Genomic DNA, 19,099 nt, shown 5'->3' with positions numbered 1-19,099 from the left:
AAGTCAACAGGCAAGACAAAAACAAGGACACTAGAGGGATTTGATGCCTCTGGCACCTATAGCTATAGCAAACATAAAACAAAGCCCAACTCCTAGCCAGACTAACATAATCATAAAAGCAGAGGTGTTTTTACCTCAGTTCCTATTACCTATATGACATATCCAATTTTTAATTTAAAAAATACAAGCCATGCCAAAAAGAAAAACAGTCTGAAGAGACAAAGTAGCAAAGAACCAGATTTAGATGTGACACAGATGTTGAACTTAATTTTCAGAGTATTTAGAATAACTATAACTAATGTGATAAGGGCTCTAATGAAAAGAATACAAAACATGCAAGAACAGATGAGTAGTGTAAGGAGACATGGAAAGAATCAACAGGAAATGCTGGAAATCAAAACTACTGCAAGAGATATGAAGAATGCCTTCAGTGGACTGATCAGTAGATTCAATACAGCTGAGAATCAGCTTGAAGTTAAGTCAATAGAAACTTTCCAAGTTGAAATACAAGAGAAAAAATAATGGGGGAAAACAAAGAATTTCCTCCAAGAACGGGGGAGATTTCAAAAGATATAACTTGTGCGTAACTGGAATATCAAAAGGAAAAGAAAGGGCACAGAGAAGAATACTTTTTTGAAATAACAATGACTGAGAACTTTCCAAAATTAAGACAGACAGCAAACCACATCCAGGAAGTTCAGAGAATGCAGAGCAAGATAAATACACATACACACACACACACACACACACACAAACACACACACACACGTCACATCATATTCAAACTTCAGAAAAGCAAGGACAAAGAGGAAATCTGGGGAAAGGCCAGAGAATAAAAACAAATATTAATTACATCTGACTTCTTATCAGAAATCATGAAGAGAATCGACTGAAGTGTTTAAATTATTGAAAAGAAAAAACAATCACCAATGCAGTATTCTATAGCCAGCAAAATTATCCTTCACAAATGAAGGAGAAATAAAGATTTCTCAGACTAAACAAGACAATTCATCACCAGCAAACCTGCCCTGCAAGAAATGGTAAAATATTTTCTTCAGACAAAAGGAAAACTATACCAGTCAGAAGCATGGTTCTACATAAAGAGAAGAAAAGCATCAGAGAAGAAATAAATGAAGCTAAAATAAAATATTTTCTTCTTCTTAATTGATCTAAAATATAATTGTTTAAAGTAATAATAGTAAAAATGCATTGTGTGATTAAAGTCCCAAGGGAAGGAAAGTAGGAATTAGGAATACACTGTTATAAGGTACCTGCACTACACATGAAATTCAATAGTGTTATTTGAAGGTGGACTTTATTAATAAGTTACTTTAAACTTTAAACTTTAGGGTAATCACTGAAAAAATTTTTTAAGTATAATTGTACACTAAAAGAGGAGATATAAATCGAATTATATAAAATGCTCAATTAAAATTGGAGAAGGCAGAAAAAGAAGGCTTTGGGAATACATTTTAAAAATTACAAGCATAGCTGATATTAACCCATATATATGAATAATTAAATGTGAATGGTCTAAAGATGGCAATTTAAATTTGGATACAAAACAAGACCCAATTATATATTGCCTATGAGAAAAACACTTTTTCAAGGGACTCTGATAAGATAAACGTAAAGGGATACCATACTACCACTAATCAAAAGAAAGTGACATGGAATAGCTTTATTAATGTCAGATTAAGCAGATTTCAGAACAAGGAAAAATATCAGGGATAAAGACAGGTACTACATAATAATAAAGGGGTCAGTGCTCTAAAAAGATATAACATTCCTAAACATGTATAGACCTAACAATAGAATATCAAAATACATGAGGCAAAAATTGGTAGAACTAAAAGGATAAAATGAGAAACCCACTATTATACTTGGAGACTTCAGCCCCCACCACTCCTACCCCATCAGTAATTGCTAGATTAAGCAGGCAGAAAATCAATAAGGATATAGTTAACCTGAATGACACTATCAATCAACTTAATTTAATTGACGTTTATAGAAGTCTCCATTCAACAATAGCAGAATATACGTTCTTGTCAAGCTCACTTGGAACATTCACCAAAATAGACCACATTCTGGGCCATAAAACATACCTTAACAAATTTAAAAGAACAAAAATCATACAAAATATGTTCTCAGACCACAATAAAATTAAACTAGAAACCAATAACAGGAAGACAGCTGGAAAATCCCGAAATGTTTGGAAATTAAACAACTTCTAAATACCACATGGTTATAGAAGAGTCTTAAGAGAATTTTTAAAATATTTTTAACTAACCTTAAATGAAAATGAAAATACAACTTATTAAAATTTGCGGGATGCAGCAAAAACAGTGTTTAGAGGAAATTTATAGTATTAAATGCATATACTAAAAAATATAAAAGAGCAAAAAATCAATAACCTAAGCTTCCACCTTAGAAAACTAGAGAAATAAGAGCAATTTAAGCCTACAGCCAGTTGAAGAAACAGAAATAATAAAAATTAGAACAAAAATCAATGAAATTTCCATGTCTTAGCCACCGTAAACAAAGCTGCAGTGAACATTGGAGCACACGTGTCTTTATGTATAAATGTTTTCAGATTTTTTGGGTACATACCCAGGAGAGGGATTGCTGGGTCATATGGTACTTCTATTCGTAATTTTTTGAGGAACCTCCACACTGCCTTCCATAATGGCTGCACCAGTCTGCATTTCCACCAACAGTGTATGAGGGTTCCTTTTTCTCCACAGCCGCTCCAACACTTGTTACTATTTGTCTTGTTGATGATAGCCATTCTGACTGGGGTGAGGTGATATCTCATTGTGGTTTTTATTTGCATTTCTCTGATGATTAGTGATATTGAGCATGTCCTTCGATAGATGAATGGATAAAGAAGTTGTGGTATATATACACAATTGAATATTATTTGGCGGTAAGAAAAGATGATATAGGAACATTTGTGACAACATGGATGGATCTTGAGAGTGTAATGCTGAGCGAAATAAGTCAGATAGAAAAAGCAGAGAACCATGTGATTTCACTGATATGTGGTATATAAACCAAACACAACAAAAGAACAAGACAAACAAATGAGAAACATAAACTCATAGACACAGACAATAGTTTAGTGGTTACCAGAGGTTAAGGGGGGTGGGGGGTGGGAGATGAGGGTAAGGGGGATCAAATATATGGTGATGGAAGGAGAACTGACTCTGGGTGGTGAACTCACAATGGGATTTATAGATGATGTAATACAGAATTGTGCACCTGAAATCTATGTAATTTTACTAACAATTGTCACCCCGATACATTTAAAAAATAAATTTAAAAAAATCAATGAAATTGAAAACATGAAAATAATAGAGAAAAATCAACAAAACCAAAAGCTGATTCTTTGGGGGGGAAATGAATTAAACTGATAAAGCCATAGCCAAGCTAACCAAGAAAAAAGAAAGAAGACACAAATTAATATTAGAAATGAATGAGGGGTCATCCTTACACTTCCATGGACATAGAAGGATAACATGAATATTTTGAACACTTCCATGCTCACAACTTTGATTATTTAGATGAAACAGACAAATTCCTTGAAAAACACAAACCACCCAAATTCACACAAGGAGAAATAGATATAGGGCTATTCAGATTATCTATTAAAGAAATTGAATCAATAAAATAACCTTCTAAAATAAAATCCCCCAGCCCAGATGGTTTCACTGGTAAATTCTACCAAACATTTAAGGAAGAAATGATACCAATACGCCACAATCTCTCACAGAAAGCAGAGGGAACTCTTCCTAATTCATTCCATGAGGCCATCATTACCCTGATACCAAAACAACATGACATTACAAGAAAGGAAAACAAGACCAATATCTCTCATGACATAGATGCAAAAACCCTCACCAAATATTAGCAAATCAAACCCAAAAAGAACTATATACTACAATCAAGTAGGATTTATTCCAAGTGTGCAAGACTGGTTCGGTATTCCAAAATCAATCGATGTAATCCACCACATAATCCTACAGTATTTCATATTGCCAGACAGTTAAAAAGTGCTCAAAAAAAGGATGGGGGTATTTCAAAGGGAGACAGGAGCCAACTAAAAGAGTTGGAACAATCTGAGCAACAAAATAAAGTAGTATTAGATTATAACCCAAAGTAGAATATAAACATCTATGCATCTACACTGATATAAATAAATGATTGAATAAATAAATGAAAATAATAAACAAATCTTCCAGGGAGAAGAGTTCCAAATAATTTATGTGGCTACTCTTAAGGAGGTGGTACATAACTCTTCACTCTGTAAGCTTGTATTATGCATAGTGATTTTCTTCCAAAGAGGACAGCATGGAAAGAGAAGGAAAAAAAAGAGTAAGTTTACCATATAGAAACCGGACAAACACTACCTAAGTCAGGTGATCAAGGTCAACATCACCAGTGACAAGTCATATTGATGGTATGTATTCATGATATAATGTGATGAGAATGGCACTTTACCTCTGTGATCTTCCTTCCAAAAATACATAATCCCACTATAATCATGAGAAAAACATCATACAAACTCCAATTGAGGTACAATTCTACAAAATACCTAACCAGTGATCCTCAAAACTGTCCAGGTCATCAAAAATAAGGAAAGTCTAAGAAACTGGGGTACAGCCTAGAGGAGCTTAAGCCAACATGGATGACTAAATGCAATGGAGTATCCTGGAAGGGATCTTGGAAGAAAAAAAATGGATATTAGGGGGAAACTGAGAAAATTTGAATAAAGCTTGGCATTTAATTAATAATTGTGTATCAATACTGGTTATTAATGGGCAAATGTACCATACTAATATGTTAATAGATGAAGCTAGATGGGGGAATGTGATAACTCTCTGTACTATCCTTGTAATAATTCTGTAAATTTAAAATTGCTCTAAAATGTAAAGTATACTTTTTAAATGAGCATTATTATTTTAAAATTAACATAGCATGTCAAAAGCTTTCTTAGAGTGAGAGACACAAACAGAATGATTTATCTTGGTTCCCCAACATAACATCTATATACACGAATTTTTGTCTAACTGAGCGATTTGTGTATCAGCCCCACATTGATAGATTCTGCTTCAGCTGTCCCAATTTCTAAGAAAATAGGTCAGTTCAATTTGTCAACATCCCAGACATGCTCCATACTCACGCCTGCACACACAAGTGCTGGAGTTGTATCTGCTAGATTGACAGATGATTAACTAATCATTATCCGGTTTTGAAAAAATGAAATAGAAAGATAAAAAGCAAAATCTGACTATTTTGTTCTACTTTTGAATTGTATTGCTTTAGTCCAACCACTGTTGCAAGACAGGCTTGGTTAGTATTGTCCTTTCTTTCCTCCCTACCCTCCCCCCATGTCCTAATGGGTTCTTTAATGGTTAAAATGCAGAAGAAAGGAAGAAAAAGAGAAAAGAAACTTCAGGAAAGGGGAAATCCAGAAACTAAGCCCAAACCCCTAAATAATTGACATGGCTATAGAGGCTCCACTGTCTTTCTCTTATCTTCTGACTTTTAAGTGACAATCCTAGTCTTCATCATAAATATCCTTCTGTCTTGGCTTCTGGCTTTACAGATGACTGGTACTTTTAAATTGTAAGAATGGTTTATCTTTCTGGTTGAGCAGTCTCTCAAATACCATTTTATTAGGGGGGGAAAACAGGGCTAGCTGCTCAGTGAGTTCTGTCTTGGCAGCATAGCTTTTTATTTTTGAATTTCATTATGACTTGTTTGCCTTGTCCCTCTGCCACCATCTAGTCTAACATCCTAATAACAGCCTGTAACTTGTAATTTGGACTTTCAAAGCTGTATTTTTTAGACATGTTCTTGCCTTCCAAATCAAAGACACCATTTCAATACCAGATGGAGGGACAATGAGAAAAACACACACACACACACACACTCATGTGCATGCACACACACACTCATTTTCAGGTCAGAGTTTTGCCTGAATTCCAGCTCAAATATTTTCTGTTTTTCTCTTTCCTCTGTTTCTGAGCATCTAGCTTTCTGGACTATAAAGGAAGTTTGGAATTTTAGTTACTTTTATTATTCAATGACCTTAGAATCCCAATTATATTTTGAAATCAATATTGAACATTCTCCTCCACAAGATGCAAAGATCTTTGCAAATAAAAGCATTCTGACCTTCAAGAACATCACCTTGTAAGCACACAGGCATCTTGTATTATTGCTGAATCTTTATATTTTCAACTTTATTCAACTATTCTATGTTCCATGCCAATAGTGATTAAGTTAGCAAAACTTACTGTGCTCAGTGTCTTCAATATGAGGAAGAATTTTTTTACATCTCTCTACCTAGTTATTTCTTTCCACCAATGTTCCCACCTTTTAAATAGAAAGATTATTTACAAACACTTCAAAAGGTAAGTTAGTATATCTTCCTAGCTGTTAAAATTTAGTCACTTATAAGTGACTAAAAATAATTAGCTCAATACTTTATTTTATGTATAATTTGTAGAAACAATAAACTAGCATTATTAGCAAACACATGCCATAGTATAAATTATCTTACCCTTTAAGTTTGTGACTGCTAAAATGTAGATAATTAGAGGAGAAAACAATCAAAAAAATCGTACTGAGCATGAAGTTATATTTTTTAATGTATAAGGATTGTGTATGTAGAAATGGCAAGTAGCAAATTAGACAATTGTGCTGCTGTAACAATTAAACATCCTAATTTAGCTATTCTACTCTAAAGTTTTATCTTGATTTCCAACTTAAATTTACATCCCACAAGTTTCACATGTATATATGTGAATATATGTACACATTTTCATCTTACCTCAATCCAAAAAGGCCTTTAAGCCATTTACAGAAATTCCTATAATGTAGCAAAATAATTTTTTAAAAATCCATTAAGAAAAATATGAACCAAAGGGCAAATAATTACATGAAACTAATAGGAAGCCAGAAATAAGGTTGGGACCCAATAGCATTCATGCCAGAAGCAGACCACTTCTGATTCTAAGCTTGCCAACTGTCAATAGGAAAATGGACGCAATTTCCAGTTTCATAGAATCTATGAGGAAAACAAACCAATTGCTCAGGAAAAGCACTACTACTGCTGAGATCAGAGGACAAAATATCTACCAATTCTGTTTCAGAAAGGCCAGAGTTTAAATGTAATGACAAAAATATCCTTATGGTAAAGACAGTGAAAAGTTTTGTCAAACTATGATTTCTTTAAAAAATGGAATACTACCAAGGATTCTATTGGGTTGTCTATATAATAAATTCAGGCATTCAGTTCTCTGAGTTATCAATTAGTACATTTAAGATTTTCTAGCAACAGTACCTAACCATGGGTGGTATGGCTTTGGAACTGTGGGAAGAGAATTTTTAGTTATAATGATGGAAGTGGGCACCATTGGCATTTAAGTGAGCAAAGTTTAGATATTTTAATATACAATAATACATAGGACAGTCACACACAATGAAGAACTCCAGTGCTCCAAATGACAATCACAGACTCTTTGAGAATTACTGAGAGAAATGAACAAATTCCACATCTTTCAAATAATCCTTCAACAGGTATTGTTTCTCATGGACAAGCTATGAAGAAGTATTCTGTTGTATTGCACTTCAAATAATACTTCTGGGAAAGAACTCAAAACATTTTTTAGGCTAATTCCTCTGACCATGGTATAAAGCTTTATTTAAATAACTCTCCTATGGAAGGAAATTTACCCATACACAAAACAATAAAATAGATTTATCTTTCCTCGTACTGTAGCCACAAGTAAACGACTGAGAGTAGCCACTATGTTATCTGTCCATAGGATATAGTATATGAGTACGCACACACATGGCGCATGAATGCACACCATGCACACGCACATCATACAATTGCATATGCACATATGGTTGATACATGAGTAATAGTTCTTTCCAATTCTTGGCTAAACTAGAACTGTTTTTTTTTCATACTTGGCTTTCTTCGCTAGTTTAACACCAAAACCTGGTATAATGATTCTGGCCTTACTTTTCAACCCATCCAAAATTTAGTTCATAAAACACCTCTTCATTTCAAATTCCTCCACACCAGGGTACTCTCCTTTCTTTCTAAAGTTTCATTAAAATTGTTATTCCTGGATTTAAAATTTTTTTACTTTCTATCATTCAAAACATGTCTTTTGTTTCCAATCTTGGGTCCATATCACAATAGGGTAATATTTTGATGAATACACCATAATGTTGTTTGTTCTAAGAAATTCTCTTTTTACCTAATTATCACCCCCCCCCCCCCGACCCAATAAAAACTTACCATGGCCACTGAAGCTCTGGAGAGATCTGACAGAGCCAAATGCAGAGAACTCAGTCACATTTTTGGCTTTGAAATGCAAGACAGAGACAACATCTTGAAATCCAAGATAAGCAGAAGCAAGGAATTTTGGAACTCAAAAGGCAAACCTTTAGGAAACAAAACAAAGTTTATGGCTCAATGAAAAGAGAATAGAGGAAAGGCCAGATTATTCATTCCAAGTGTTCCCAAGGGGCTAAAGTCCCATTTTCAAAGACCGTAAGATTCTTTACCCCTTGAGTGTTGTGAAGCCAATTATGAGACTGAAAATGAGCATTTACAGCACAAGCTTTTATTATCTGGCCAGAGAATGGAGAAGTGAGAGCAGAGCTCTCAAATCAACTTCTGTCCCTCAGGGGTCTAAAATAGGATAGCAGAAATGAAAGGGAGGTTTAGGTAAATAGGTATGAGGAAGAATCATGGATTTTCCAAGGACAAGGGGCAGCGGTTTTCTCAGGATCAGGTTTCCATCCTCTTTTTGTCCATTTATGGCTTCTCCCGGCCATTGTCATGGCACTTATCAACTGTCAGTCATGGCACTGGTAGGTGTGTTATGTAGCATGGAGATTACAATGAGCTTTAAAATCTTTTGGAGGTCATTTAGATAGTCACCTTGGTTTCAGTTGGCTTCTTGGTTTCAGCTAGTCTGGACAAGGTCTTAACTGCTGACCATAGTCCTCCCTGTTCTCAGACTTAGAGTTAGAGCAGGCCCCCCTGTTCTCACAGATAGAGTTAGAGCGGGGAGAGGTAAGCCAGGCCCTGCAGGCCTGTCATGGAGTAACACAAGGGCTGCCCAGGCAAAGGAGAGAAAGAGAAACATTATACGCAATAGTAAGGTTGGTTGGAAAGGGGATGAGCGGATTAGACTTCAAGTGATCACAAAGAAAGTGGCTGCACCAGCACTCAAGAAATATCATAGCTTCTGCTCAAGTAAGAGCCACCATTGCCAGAACCAGGCAGACATAAGGAAGCTAAGCTGGCCCCCAAAACCATCCAACATGATACAGGGGAATCCCCCACTTCACCTCTCTACCAAGGAGCTATAAGAATTTCCTTGTCATCAAACAGCAAGGACATCTCATTAATAGCAACCTGTACATCACTGATCGATGTCCTAGCAAGAATAACATAATGCCTATATCCCAGGGACTGTTTTTGGACCGATCCATGTGGACAACTGTCCTGTCAAGAACTTATTTTAATTATCAGACCCTCCCTGCACACAGCAGGGTTTTGGAAAACCAGAGGGATTAAAATGGTGATGTGGAAATGAGAGCCTACAAACACGTTTGCATGGAATTAAACAAATCCAGCCTGAGATTTCTATGTCAGGCCTTGCTTTACAATGTCCCACAGCTTTTCTCCTACCATCTGTCCTCTACACAACTTGTCTGAGTACATATTACCTTAATGCTACTAAGTACAAGACCAGAATATTTCAACATTTTTTAAAATACAGTTTAAGACAGAACAACTCAATTTGTATATGTTGCTCTTTGGCCTCCCTCTTACTACGCTCTCCCCCACTAGCAGCTCAGGTGACCCTTGCTATCCTTCTATGAAAACACAATTTGCAAACTATTCTTGTAAAAGTGTCTTGAAAGGCTTTCGTTTTATCTTTTAACATGCAACGATGATTTCTAAATATAAGGCTGTGCTCCCGTTGCATCAGACTCACTTGGGAAGTATTTATGTATTTATTGTCCTTACCCTGGAGATTGTGACCCATATATCTGAGATAGGGCCCCAAAATGTTTTTAACAAGCTTACCAGGTGACACAGACACTCAGGCAGGTTTCCAACCTCCTGAAAGAAAGCTTACACGTGGTGCTTTGAGGTTAAAATCCCTCAGAGACTCTCAAACAGCAACAAGGCTTCACCGGCCTTCTCTAGGATGCGCTGACTTAACCTGATAAATTTCCAAGCTTTCAACCTTCTTGTCATGATTTATTTGGAAGCGAAGTTTTATACTATTTAAGGAGCAGACATGATTCCATGTCATCCCCACCTATGTTTTCAAAGTGACTTTAAGATGTGTTTTTCCTATCTTATTTTTCATTTTATTCTGTAGGCAATATGTATGTATTTTGCACTGAAATAAATGGCTTTTTCCTATATAAATCTGTATATAATCAGTATCCATTGAGGTTTTTGTTAGAGTGAAGATTAGTACAAAATAGTTTTATAAATGAAGTAATGCTGACAAGCTTTTCAGAAGCTTCTTCTTAATATTTTTTTTCCAAAGAGGTTATGGTTTGAAGCAGGATTTGAAGTAAATGAACCCATTAATCAGGCACTGAAACACTGCTGCAGCAGTTTAAAACTCCATCAATGGAAATGTGTTCTGGAAACCTTTCGCCAAAACTGTCCAGCTTGATTGATTGTTTTGTATATGTGTATATCTTTTGCTCCCATAGTGCTGCTATGTTCCAGAATATAGGCAATATTTAACAATTATATGGCAGAAGAGAGGAAAAGAATACATCCACAAACATCCAGTCTTTATATGGTTAGATGGTAAACCAAGCATCCCACAATGAAAGGAGATGCATTTAGGCTGCATGGGCCTCAACCACAACAGCAAAGCATGTGAATATGGTCTTTGGCCACTGTTTTTGGTTCTCCTATAACCCCACCAATATTTTCCTGCCCCATGGCTCAGGACTACCCATCCCAACAAAGACAATCTCCCGAGCTCAGCATACTCACCTTCTAGAAGCTTTCTCTAACCACCTTATCTAAAATCGCCACCCTCTACCTCAGCACCCTCAGCACAGTAGCACTGTCTATTCTGACAAGCTGTTCTGTTTTCTTCATAGCAGTTTGCACCTTTTATTTATTGTTGGTTTCCGCCACTATAATGGAAAATTAGAGAGCAAGACCCTGTCTGTCTTGTTCTCACAGTATAACCAGAGCCAAGGTCAACACATCATAGGAACTTAAGAAATATTTGTTGAACTTAATGGAAGCAGCCCAATGTGCTGAAAATCGATTTGCCAAATATCCAGCTCTCCAAATGGCCAAATAGAAGTTGAAGGGCTATTTGAAAATTTGATGGGAAAAAAAATTCTAAAAATGCTCAAGGAGGGGTAACAGAAAAAATGGCACACTAGAGAATCCACAGGAATTCAATATAAACTGAAAACAAATCACATGGAAACTTCTGAAACGTATAATGAAAAAAATGCACTTTTCTAATTATTAAATGTATTGGTAAAAATATCAAACCACCATGTCAGTCTTAGTTTTCAACAAAGTAAATATTCCTTAAAATACTGCTATGAGGACCAAATGAAAACTAGTCAAGTAAAACTTCACTGAAATCTCCCAAAGCTGTTAGGACCATTCTGGTCAATATTAAATGCAGTGAGCTTTAGATTTAATATGAGGAAGTAAGTTTTTGGTAAACTAACGAATTTGGTAAATTAGGCTAATTTGTCACTTGAAAAATATTGTTATTCAGCAAATCAAGTTACTTAGCCTATTGATTTTAGCTAGTTAGGTAGGATCTTGTTCTGGCCCTAGAACCTTAGGATTTTCTCCTTACAGTGGACGAGCCCAAGGTCTACTAACTTGCCCAAGAGTACCTCGTCAGTAAGCGGCACAGCCGGCCTTAAGATTCAAATCTTTTGAAACCTGAAGTCTGAGCCTTCAACACTAAGTTGTTGCCTAACCAGAAGACCTTCAGTAGTCTAGGATTTACTACCTAAGGTTTTGATACTTCTAGACTGTTTCTGCAGGTCTGAGATATATAGTAACTTGTAATTTGTATAAGGCAGGAATTTGAATCAAGGCTGCTTAGTGAGCAAGGAAGGCAGGCTGAAGAAGTATCTCAATGCTTATAAAGCTATTATTTTCTGCTCAAGATTCTCAAGCGGTAATTCTCATGAGCAGTTGGAATTTTACTGGGAAAAGTGCATGCTACAGATGTGAAAAAACTCATGTATGTTCAGCATCTAGTGAAAGTCAACTTCAAGGTCCTCATGGGTAAGAATGGTAACCTTGGGTATTCATGAATATTCCACACTGGTCCACATATGCCTCTATATTTTTCTGAGTAATATGGTAATCAGGGCCATTAGCTAAAATAAAGAGAGTGCTGTGGAGTTGCGTGAGATAAATCTGAGACAGTCAAAGATTATCCTCCACGTTTGTCACATACTAGACATTTTTTGCACCAACATTTTTAAACATTCAAGTATCTCCCAGAATTTTTAATTTTCATATGGGTTATTTGTGTTTGTTTTCTTGCTCTTTAAAAAAAAAAGATACTAAATCAGTTTTCTCTCATTTCATAGATTTAAATGGAAGCCCCAAAATTTTAAATGATTTTCTCAAGGTCATTGAACTCGTGACTGGATATCAATTTTCCTAGGCCAGAATTCTCTCCTCTATATTACCAGTGGTTTTTAAGCATTTTTAAACAATGGAACCAGTTTTTTCCTTCTGAATCAAATCTTATGTAACCTCAATATGTATAACTGACAAAGCTGTATTTCATTAGTATAAAATTATTTTATTAGTATTATGTGCAGCATTTACTTATAATATCAAAGAGAGTAATGAGATTTTTGAAAATTTTTGAAATTGGGGATGACAACAAATATGGATGGAATATGGATGCCAACAAATCAGTCTCAGCATCCTATTTCTATTTATTTTATTACACGATACTGAGAAAATCCTGAATCACTCAGAAAAGTAATTGCAAGTGGTAACAGTTTTTAATACCTCCCCTTGCAGCCTTAGCATACTCTTGAATCAAACTTTGCTCTCAAACCAAACTCTTGAAAGGATTTTGGAAAACTATGCTTGCAACATAGTTTAGAAGCCACTGCAGTTAAACTATGTTCTTTTTCCCATCTTATCCACATTCCTGCCAATTACTTTATTCAGTTAGACTCTGGAAATCATCATCATCAAACTAAATATTGACTGAGGATTTTTTTTTATAAAAAAGGAGACTGATGGAAAAAGGAGGGAAAACAAAAAAAGTACAGGTTTCACTCTAGTGCAATTCACTGAAAATTAATTCAGCAAATGAGCAGTTTGCCAAATTTGTTGATTGATAAAAAAATATGTTGTATGACTGTAGTTCAGCGCATTATGTATTGAATGTGATGCTTTCAACAACCTTTTGGTAACTTTAGCTAAATTTTAATTGAGTGGTTTTTATTTTGCCTTCAAAGCAACATTTGTTTTAAGGAAAGCACAATCAATGAACTTTACTCCATCAACCTACAACTCAACAACAGGAAAAAGACGCAAGCTTACAAAAATCACTCCTGGACTGCCCACCTCAGGCAGGAGGTTACTAATGGGAAGAGAACAAAGAAACTAAATGGGCAGACAGAGAAAAGTTGAAGGGCAGAAAGCATGAAGAACATGAAGACTGAGTGACAGAGTGAGAGAAGAGCAAAAGGGAGAGACGAAAACTGAAGAGTGAGAGGAATGAGGTGTGCAGAATCTGAAGGCCCCAGAATCCAGGGAAGTTCTGGCTGTTCATAGCCCTCTGCCAGTTCCTCCAGTGTGAATGAATGTAAACTTTATAAGAAATCAGGTTTGGGAAATGGGTAAATTTGCTGACCATAAGACACTATTTTCCCTAAGTAGTTTAGGAATGCAAGAAATTATCAAATCTCAAAATACAGAAAGTATATATGACAGGAAGTGAGGAAATTAAGCCTAGAATGGAAAAGCACTTTCTCACAATTCCAACTAGAGGCAAATCTTGGATTGAAACCCAGATCTTCTTCATTCTTAGACTAATGACTTTGCTATTGCTTCACAGAGCTTTTTAAGGTGAATATTGCCTGTCTGGACATTTACATTCATTTACTCTTAGAGATTTCTCCCCCAAATAACACCAAACTAAAGTAAAACAAATGACATTATCCAATTGCTGTATTTAAGTGACTACGCAAGAGCTTAAATCAGTCCAAGAGACATTATCCTTATAAAAATGAAGTCTTAAACATAAATTTAGTCATCAAATTTTTAGGTACTTGTTTAAACATGCCTAAATTTTAGAGGTTTCGAGGTAGTTATGCTTTTTCCCACTCTTTGAAGACTTCCAGCAAATGAGACATGTAGCCATTTTATAAAAATGATAAATTGGTCTGTTAAAAGTAGCCCAGGATCCTATTCCTCATGTCTATTTCTCCTCTCACACTGTATCACTTCCTAGAAGTATTAATAGTTGCATTTCATTTTCCTATATAAATATTTAAGGACTGTAATTCTGCCCAGTTGACATTGGAAGTGCCTATGTACAGCAATGTTTCATTATCCGCTCCTTGAATCAACATAATCTTGTCAAATTTTGTTTCCAATAAATAGGGCAGGCTGTATTTGGAATATTTTAATAACCAAGCACAGTCATATTGCTTTCAATCATGGCCTGCTTACAAATCCCCAGCTAAGAGGTGCAGTTACACGGAACAATAACCCATGAGCAGCGTGCCAATATATTTTCATTAGTCAATGACACCCAGCTGCAGAGAGAAATTAGGCTGTGTCCTTTAAAACTCATCATGCCCTTGTGGCAGAACCACGGCAGGCCAGGTTGGTGTCACCAAACCCTCCCACCATTGTTCAGCAAGTGCTCTGGCTGCGTTGTGTTCATCATAACCCTGATATCTGCAATTTTTCAATTCCACATTAGGCTTGGATTCAAAGCCTATTGTTCCTAACTTATCTTTGGAAACAAGGATTGGTTTGGCATTATGAATTTTTTCCTTGTCTTTTAATCCTTTAACAATACTCTAAGAGGAAAGTCATTTTTCAGACTTTCCAGATCAAAGTAGCCCAAATGGCGACACTGGAAACAAACACTTCAAATGGAAGCAACTTCTTCTTAATTTATGTTTCCATTTTTGTTTTACCACAAGTTTATTTTTTGCTCTTTCATCAATCATCTTAAAAACTAAGATATTAAAACCACATTTTTTCCCTAATAGACAGATTGCCATCTAAATTGGTAAGACAGCAACATCCCATCTCTCCTTTGTTTTCACCTCTCACCACTCCATTTAGGCCTCTTCCCATCCTCACCCAACCCTGCATATTCACATAAATGGAGAGAGTGGTGGCTAAATGAGCAAAGCTGGAAGTGTACCTCATGGATGCCACAAGGTGAGATGGAAACCCCAGGCAGATGGGCAGCCCAGATTCTGAGGAGGGAGGCTCTTCTTAGGTATGGTTGTTAGTCTTTCCAAAGAGGCTCTAAACCAGCCATAAACGACTCCCCAGACCTCTGAGGATTTCTCTAGGATTTCACCTTCTGATAATGTTGGTACTTGCTGCTGGGTTCACAGCTTCTACGGCTGTGTTTCTCAACCCTGGCTGCACATTAGAACACCTGTTTTGAAAAAAATACTAATGCTTAGGCTTCTTCCCCATTGGTTCTGATCTAATTGCTCTGGGGTGAAATTGGACATGAGTATTTCTTTTTAATGCTCCCCAGATGACTCTAATGGGTTGACAAACACCTCTCAGGGGCATTTATGAAAACCATGACTAAACCCAGCAAAGTCCTGCTCCCTGAATTTGCTTATCTGATTTTAGACAATACTTTGACCAACTGTACATGACTCTCAGAAGTCTAAGCAAAAAGAAATGAGAAACTGACCTGTACACCTGTCCAAGATTCACACCACATCGAAGTTTCATCGCTTCAGTTTGAGTGATCCTGGGTTGGTCAAACTCAAATAGCTACAAGGACTGGGAAAGTGATGTGGGAAGTGTGCAGGGTGAGAGAAGCAGCACCGAATGGTGAAGAGTCGTGAACTAGGGAGTGAACTGCCTTTTTCTAAAAGGGAACAGTCATCACTCGGCTCCAGCCAATTGTTGCCCCGTGCAGCCAAAGATCTGGATTATTTTTTAGAGAAACTAGAAATCTAAATTTTTATGTGAGATCACCTAATTTGAAAACAATTGTCTCACATTAAAAAATATTTGGGGGATAAATAAAACATCTCAACACTGACCTCAGGTCCTGGCCAATGGGTAGCTAGCTAGTTTACAACTTCCATTAAAACAAAACAAATGAACAAATCTGTCATATTCTGTTTGAATATTAAGTCATTAATAGAAGCATAAATGTTCCAGCTAAAATAAAATTTAAAACGTCCAGTTCAATCTAGTTATTTAAAAAATAATGAGGATAGGGATTGCCGGTTAGCTCAGTTGGTTAGAGCGTGGTGCTAATAATACCAAAGTTGCCGGTTCGATCCCCACATGGGTCACTGTCAGCTGAGCCCTTCTTAAAAAAAAAAAAAAGAAGAAGAACAATGAACATAGAAAAAAGTAAGGAAAACTTAAACATTCAGAAGTAATGTGAACTTGTTCATGATGCTGCAAATCGATGCTAGAATTCCCAACTCCCGGTCCAGAAACTGTGTTGACGTCAAAGCAAACCATCCTTGACTCTGTAACTCACAACATTTCTACACTGAAATGGCAAAAGGCACAGTTTGGATAACAAAAGCAATGACAGATAAACTGAAGTTGTCACATAAGTTGTATGGTGAGACTTAAACACCCATAATATTTAAAGATATTAGATATTAGGGGAAATACTTTCAGACTGGGATTTGTGCTGCTTGGAAAAGAACCTCTCTGGCATATGAAAAGTATTGAATTCTTGCTATGAACCACATGCTGGGCAAAAAGCTGAGGGTTAAAACAGACATGGGTCCACTAGTTTAGTGTCAAAAGCTAATCAGTCTGGCACTCTGCATAAAGTCCTTGAATGGCCTCCCCAAGCTTTAGAACAAAAGCCAAGTAAATAAAAATTTACTGAGAGAAGTTAGGCAAACAGACGCATAGAAGTTGGGGGGGGGGGGTTAATTGTGGTTACAGATGTTCCACACTTAATGGAAGAGATGTTCCCTTAAATATATAACTTTTACACAAACTATGTATTACATTGAACCATACAAAATTACCAATATTTGACAATTTTAACTGGTAATGTCACATGACTCAATCTAATGCATAAAATCCTGGCTTGATACTGATTATCATCATTGAGTTCTCTCAGGAGAATTCTACACTAGCACCTTCTCCTTCCTGAAATATTTGTATTGGCTTCCACGATCCCTTGCTTTTCTGATTTTGCCTCCTCATTCACTGGACACTGCTATTCTATCTCCCTTGCTGGCCTTCTTTCTTACCAGAACTCTAAATGTCTAGTTTCTGGTTCTCTTTTCTAAGCATTTGCCTATAGTTAATTTAAAAATATATATTTGTCGACAATGCCCACATGTACATCTCTAACCAACATCTCCTTTCTAACGACCAGTTTGATACATCGAATTGATAACTTCATATTTCAACTTGGACCTCTTCTCCCAGGCATCCTAAACATATAATGTTCAAGTTCAAGCCCTGGATCTTTTCCAAAATCTGCCCCTCCTTCCATCTCCATTTTAGTAAATGCTACTTCTAGCCACTAAAGTGCTTCAGCCGGAAAACTTGGAGTTATCCTCAACACCTCCCAAACTCTGACCAAGTCCTAATGGTTCTATCTACAAGATACTTCTCAAATATAACTGCTTCTTTCCATCTCTAATGCATCCACCATAGACTGAGACACCTCTAGCTAGAATACTGCAGTAGCTCCCTAATCGCTCTCCTTCCATGCTTCTGATTTATTCTCCACATCACAAATAACACATTATTTTATTCATTCATCATTCTTTTATTCATTCCTCGAATATTTTTCAAGCCTACTATGTGCCAGACTATGGTATATACTAGATATTAATACTGGACATAAAGCCCTGATGAAGTAAATACCAGATCATGACACTTTCCTACCGTATGTCCCCGAAAATAAGACCGGGTCTTATATTAATTTTTGCTCCAAAAGATGCATTAGGGCTTATTTTCAGGGGATGTCTTATTTTTTCATGTACAACAATCTACATTTATTCATGTACAACAATCTACATTTATTTATTTATGCATGTACAAAAATCTACATTTATTCAAATACAGTCATGTCATCTTCTTCTGGAACATCATTGTAACTCTCTAAACCCCGAATTTCTAAGAACCATTGGCCCCAATCTCTCATGTCCAGCAACAGAGCTCTCCTTAAATGAGCACTTCTTGTCCCTGTAGCCTGCTCGTAGTGCATTGGCAACACAGCTGTTAGTGATTTTATCCCATGAACTCTTCACCCAAGTCACGACCTCTTGTAGACTAGGCTTCACAAAGTTTCCATGCTGATTTCTCTCCATTCTATTTTCAATGTAGTCATTGATTTCCATGTGCAAATGGTCCTTGAATGGCTTGTTTATTGCAATATCAAGAGTCAGGAGACAGGCAGTCATTCCTGCGGGAATCATTATTTGATCTATTCTTCTCTCTGCAAGGAAGTTCTTCATGTCTTTAGCGCAGTGAGTGCTGGCTAAATCCCAGACTAGCAGACCTCTTTGGCCACCTCTTAAAACAAGTGGCAGCATTAAATCAACCCACTTCCTTATAACTTCTTGTGTGCACCAAGCTTTTTCAGTTTCAAGAACACAAATCCCTGAAATACGTTCAACCTTATCTTTCTTGCCCTTAGTGATGATTAGAGGTGGGGCTTTCTTTCCATCCAGATGAATTGCCAACATGCAGGTAATACGTGCACTTTCATAACCAGTGGAGGGAATGTAGGTTGACCAGGCACCCCTCTGATCAATTGTCGTTTGAGCTCCTTGGCCCATAAACACTGCAGTTTCATCCATAGCA

Source organism: Rhinolophus sinicus, chromosome 18 (assembly GCF_057876585.1).
Source record: "Rhinolophus sinicus isolate RSI-liver-muscle chromosome 18, RSI-T2T, whole genome shotgun sequence".
NCBI lineage: Eukaryota > Metazoa > Chordata > Mammalia > Chiroptera > Rhinolophidae > Rhinolophus > Rhinolophus sinicus.
The sequence above is the reverse complement of the archived record's forward strand: the minus strand, read 5'-3'. Positions refer to the sequence as shown.